Here is a 6465-nt window from a genome sequence, read left to right on the forward strand (position 1 = left end):
GAATATGTACATTTATGTTTGTCAAATGTTGGCTTGTTATTTTGGGGAAGAGTCTGAATAAGTTCATTTTAAAAACTACACTGGTAGAAATATAATTTTGGTTCAATTAGATTTTCCTGAATGTGAGCTACCTTTGATTCACGCCCCCCACCCCCCCACCCCCCCGTATTATCTTCACCCGGGGAACGAGGTGGCCGCAGATATGGAGGGAGAGAAAGAACACATGTGACAGCCTTGAAACTCAAAGCTTTATTTATCTCAACAACAATAAAGCCAGAGTTCTTTCATTGTCCAGAAATTATTTCAATGTTTTAAAAAAAATTACTGGAAGTACAGAAAGCTCATCTTTATAAAAATTATTATACCTTTAGTTTGCTTCCTGTGAAAAGGTCAGAGGGCCTAGATCCAATTAATGGTAAAAATCTACTGCAGTCCATGACATAATTTAGTAGTGACTACATTTTATTATTCCTACCGTCTCTGAGACAAAAGCTACCACTGTGTTATAAGCCCATTCAGAAAGAGACCCGTTATATGGGCTAAATCTCCAAATATATTGAAGACAAAAAACCAAAAACTCTGCCGTTTCTCTTCGAAGGGAATCGTGCTGTGGCAAATAAATGCAGCCGCCTTGCGTACAAGACGTGGGTCGCAGCAGCCTCACCTCCAAGTTCCTACTGTAAATTAGTCATTAAAGCGAGCACTTCGTACCCGGGGGAGAGAGAGAAGGGCACAGGGAAAATACCTTGCGAGGGTGGCTCGCGTGTCTGCTGTCTGTGGCTCAGGAGTTGAAGTGGGCTCCCCGCAGGGAACGGTTGGAATCCTCTGAGCGCCGGGAGGCTGGGGGAGCCGGGGTCCCTGGTGGCGGGACAGAGGGGCCGCGTGGCTCAGGGACAGTCCTCAGCCCTGCGGCCCCTCCCGGCTCACAAAGGAAGCAGGTGGAAGAGGAAGTGCCACCCCAGAAGGTGCGTTGGGCTCTGAGGGAGACGGAGCACACTTGCCACCAACCGGCTGGTGCAGGCTGTCCCCCGGCGGGGGGGAGGGGGGGGGCACTGCACGAACCCACCCCCCCCCCCCCCCGGGCCGGCTGCGCATGATGCGGTCACACCTACGCCAGAGATCCAGGCAGACAGAAGTCTGCCCTGCCGGCCAGGGTGAGACCCTGCAGGATGGCAGGGAAGACGCCCTCGGTGGCCACGGGCTCGCCCCTTTCCCACGGCCAAGTACACCACACAGATGCCTATAAGTGGATGACGAAGGGGAGGCGTCTGGGACCAGGGGCCTCCGGGGTTCTTTGTGCAGCACCCTCAGCAAAGGGGACGCGTCTAACGTGGTGTCACCAACGTGGCCCATGTCATACTTCACGGCCCCATCACCATCATGCCCCACGTCCCCATCGCCAGCATGGCCCGGGTCCGGCCCCACGTCCCCGTCGCCGGCGTGGCCCGGGTCAGGCCCCACGGCTCCACAGGTGCCGGCATGACGCAAGTCCACAGCCAGCCCTCCCGCACGACCCCGGTCGCTCTTGCCGCGCATCGCCCTGCACGGCTCATCCTGGCCTCATCTTCCTAGAAGGCTGGTGACCGTCTGCTGAGAAGCCCCCACGTCCCCGTATGCCACGTTCCCCGCAGTCTCCGGGTGGTGTGGACGGTAGACGAGACGCACCAGACCAAAGTCTGCAGACTCTGTCGTCCTGAGAGTCACGGGACCACGTGTGTGCAGTAATACATCTCTCGAGAGCCGTCCCCAGCCCCCGAACTCAGTGGTCAGGCCCAGAGCAAGGCAGGGGGGCAGGTCAGCGCAGGGGAGCGACCAGCACGTGCAACGGTGCCCCTCCGCATCTCTCCCTGCACGCGTAAGAAAACACCCCCCGAGCGCACGGTAAACACACGAGGAACGAATTCCATGGCGATGTGGGCTGTTCTTTCTTCTCTGCGTTTCCCCTGCACGTAATTGAGAAACAGTCAGCCCTCCTTGACATCGGTCATCGCCGCCCGCCCCCCAGAGCTGGGACGAGCCATTCGGCTCCCACGGTCAGAAGCTTTACAAACCCACACCCGTGTCCTAGGAGGCCTGAGAAAAGGATAAAACAGAAAAGAAGTGGAGCCCCGACTGGGATTCCCGTTCCGGAAGCTGCTTTCACTGTGACAGGTGGGGAGTGAGTGCCTCTTTCATGGTGACTTGTTTTTTGTCCCAGTTACCAGCCTGTCACCTGCTTGCGGGCGAAGGGAACTGACGTTAAAGAGGAACGACTCCGGGTTCTTCACATATCTTATCACAGGTGTGAACTAAGGGACCAGGGAATGCCCGAGGTCACAGAGCTGGCGGGCACACAGCCTGGTGACAGTCTCCAGGGTAGGGATTATGCAGTGCAAGATGCAGCCCAGCACAAACGCAGAGTACGCTCGCCCAGTACTTGAATGACTGAGTCAGGAAACGTCATTCCCTGCCCATCCTCTGAGAGCTGCAGGCCTCTACTCCACGGCGACTGGGGACAGAGAGGCACCAGATACCGTGCTCTAAGGATTTTTCATGTTAAAGACATGGCCTCCGTGTGAACATAATAAACATAGACGTTTACGTACCGTTCCCATCATGGAAACCCAACACCATTGTATCTGGGTATGTTTTTCAGTGGTTGGCTACAGTTTAAAAAATTATTAATAGTAATCCTCCCATCAGGGGCGCCCGGGTGGCTCGGTCAGTTAAGTGTCCAACTTTGGCTCAGGTCATGATCTCACGGTTCATAGGTTCAAGCCCTGGTTCATGGGTTCGAGCCCCGCGTCGGGCCCTGTGCTGACAGCTCAGAGCCTAGAGCCTGCTTCGGATTCTGTGTCTCCCTCTCTCTCCACCCTTTCCCTGCTCATGCTCTGTCTCTCAAAAATGAATAAACATTAAGAAAATTAACAGTACTCCTCCCCTTAACTGACTGTGGAACGCGGAGATGTGGATGCGGGACGGCCAGTGGGGGCACGAGTGGAGACGGGAACAAATACAGACTCCGAATGACTCCCGGGAGGGCTCTGTCCACATGCCTGCCCGCTCCCCATGTGCTCAGGGAAGGGAGGAACCGGCGGGACCGTCATGTGCTCATCCCCATCCCTGCTCCACGGTCAAGACACCCCACACTATGGCCAGTCCACTTCCAGAACCTCTGGGGTCTGTCCCGTCCTGTGTCCCTGCTGCCCCCTAATGCAGCCATTCAACATCTCATGAAGGATTTCATCTCTCCTTACTTAGAACTGACCACCGGGGCACCTGGGCGGCTCCATGGGCTAAGCGTCCGACTTTGGCTCAGGTCATGATCCCACGGCTTCTGAGTTCGAGCCCCACGTCGGGCGGTGTGCTGACAGCTGGGAGCCTGGAGCCTGCTTCCGATTCTGTCTCCCTGTCTCTCTGCCACTCCCCTGCTCGTGCTGTCTGTCTCTCTGTCAAAAATAAATAAACATTAGAACTGACCACCGTGTCGCCGCTGGCTGGTACAATGCCTGGCACGTAGTAGGTGTTCATTAAGTACCCTCCAAATAAATGGCTAAGAGAAGGGAGTTATCTCCCCTCTCGCTTCCCTCAGTCATTCCGTCCTGCGTGCCGCGAGAATCATCTTTCGAAAGCACTCATCTGCTTTAAGAACTGAGGGGTGAGATATATTCTCCTGTGAGAAAGAATAGGCACTTCTTAATCTCAAAATATATGTTCAGCAGGAGGACTATTTTTGTAAAAATAAAGGATAACCCGACAGAATGCACAATAGAACTGTAATTTTAACAACGGAATTCACCCCGTTCTTTTGAAGCGTCGGCAGTATATATTACTCTGCATTAGCTACAATGATAAATAGTGTTTTCAAGATTCAAACACATCAATTACAGCGTTCCTGGGTATTCAGACGTCTTTTCCTGTTCCATTTTGTACACAGATCCTCTCAGACTTCAAATCAACGCTTCAAAAATATTTATTCGTTAATTGTAAACCCACAGTGGCCGTTCTTAGCTTTAATATTCTTGTGAAAACCAGGAAAACCAAATTTGCCTTGAGCAAAACGTATTCATCATACTAAACGACGTACGGTTTTGTTATCTGTCCAGATAAAAAGAATACTGCTCAGGTTAGAGGTAAAAGTAAATCTTAAACATGTTTTCCAAACCAGTTTGTCACCGAGGGCTAAAACTCCAATCTTTTGCGCCAAACGTTATTCTGTGCATCCATTCCTCTAGTAAAAATAAGTCACTAACATTTTAGTATAATTTACCCTTAATAAATCATTTTTCTACAAGTAGAATGGGAGAACAGAACAGAAAAATCGGAAGGCGGTGGTGCAAAAGCATCAAAATTTTGCTTCGCACAGGCCACGTGTAGGGACACTCTGTCCCCACCTCTCCTGAAAATCAAGATTTGGGAAGAAAGAGTTTTCCTACTCTAACAGACGAGAATGGAGACTGGGGGAAAAAATCTTAAATACAGTCTTTGAATCTCTTACCCACCACTTGGAACACTCTCCAAAATCTAGTGAACCTAGAATACCAGCAGCCCTAATTCCTGAATTCCGTTTTTAAAATAATAAATTAACGTTTCAAGAACCTGCAACACGGCGCCACCTGGTGCCGGCAGAGGGAAAGGAGGTTCCAGCCAAGGGACTGTCTGGTGCCCTTTGTTAGCTCCAGTGAGGGAAACGGAAAAACACAACAGTTGTCTGTCATCACGTTAAGTCCCAGCGTGCTACTAAAAACAAGTATCGTGTGAAAATAAACTTGGAAATTATTCATAGCTTATCCCCAATGATCTTATTTTGAGAGGGAATACATCACATTCTGCTGCTGATATCAACACTGAGTTCTTGCAACGTGGCCACTCGGCCAAGTCTTTCCATGTCAATATATTTTTAAATCATAAGAGCGTTTTCCAAGTGCACATGCGAGCGACATTTCTTGGTCGTGGAAAGTCGCCCCAAGAACGGGAGCTTCCTCACTGAAATACTGTTCCTGAGGGAGCGGGGTCCCCCTCCCGGAGGGTAAATTGAGAACCCCAGATCCAAAATTGACTTGGAAATTCAAAATAATCAGGGAAATAAAAGTGCACAGAACTCGGTCGAGTACCTCTCCTCCCCAGGACACCAGCACCGTCTCAGAACCGCGTCCACACGGAAATGGGCGTGACGGAAAGTCCCCTCCCGAGGAGCCCTTGGACGCCGAGTCCCTTGGCGGCGGAGGGGGAGGCCGCACCGGCAGGCGGGTGGGCCCGCCACGGCGGGCGCAGGTGATTCGTCCCGCCACTTTCAACCTGAAAACGGTGGGCCCAGGAAGTCTTACTGGTTCCAGGTAAAAACAACACCTGACGATGTCGAGCGAAACGGCGAGCACCAGCAGCATCGCCCAGGCGCGGGGAGCTGTGCCACCGAGCATGGAGCCCCCACCCCCCGGGGAGAGAATAAAGGTGTCAAAGGCATTCACGGACCCCGTGTCCTACTGCGAGGAGCACGCCGGGAGCGACCCCGTGCTGATCCGGACACCAACCTCGAAGACCCTTTCGAGGATAAGAAAACTTGCCTCATCTTACAGAGGACCACGGAGACAGTCCCTCGCCTGACCTCCACGAAGCCAGTCACGGGCAGTTCCTTGGAGGACATTTACCTTCAGCCTCTTGGTAACCACCGCTAGTGACCACAGTACCCTAGCCTGGAATGACTCACTCCGACTCTTGATGTCCCAAGCTGCCCTTTCTCCAAAACACCTCCTTCTGACCTAATACAGAATAATGATCTTCTTTTCCACGTGATGACCACGGCGTCCTATTGGCTTACTGCTTTAGACAGGTCGGCTTGAGCCATTTTAGAAAACATGATCATATACTCTTAAATATATGAATAACCCAGTCCTAGCAAGACCTAAACTACCTAAGTACCCGTCTGGCTGAAAATGCCAAGAACAACTTACTGAAACCTTTATGTCATGGTATGTTTTTGATAGGGTTGTGCCAACCTGTGCAGCGTAGACGGGTGAGGGGCGTCTTGTGCACGTACACGTATCGATGCTTATTTCCTTATTAAAATTTCTCTCTCCATGCCACCAGTTGAAAGAAAAAAGAAAGCTTCCCTCCCAAGCTCCGCTCCACGGCCACCAGGCCCACCCCACCCCACCTCGGAGACGTCCGCCTGTCCGGCCGGCCACTCACGCTGAGCTGCCCGCATTAATGGCCATGAGTCACCGCATTTACAGAACCATCGTCAAACACGTAAGACTTGACTTTGCTCGTCTGATCTCATTTCCGGTTCCTTCCAGACTGCGCCCTCTCATGCAAACGGCTGCCAGGTCACCGTCCCCGAGGCACCACGCACCACGCTGCCACCAACCTCACACCCCCGGCCCAGGACCGCACCCAGACCCGAGCGAGAGGGGGCTTCAGGCACACCGCGTCCTCCCCTAAACATACGTGCTCCTCGAGTTCCGCCTTTCCGGGATATTCTCTGCC

General features: G+C 52.4%; 1 pseudogene; it reads left to right on the forward strand.

The window, feature by feature from the left end:
* The first annotated feature begins 5334 nt into the window (after window positions 1-5334).
* On the forward strand, window positions 5335-5654 carry LOC115502173 (annotated as a pseudogene).
* The last annotated feature ends 811 nt before the right edge of the window (window positions 5655-6465 follow it).

The sequence above is a fragment of the Lynx canadensis genome, chromosome A2 (genome assembly GCF_007474595.2).
Source record: "Lynx canadensis isolate LIC74 chromosome A2, mLynCan4.pri.v2, whole genome shotgun sequence".
NCBI lineage: Eukaryota > Metazoa > Chordata > Mammalia > Carnivora > Felidae > Lynx > Lynx canadensis.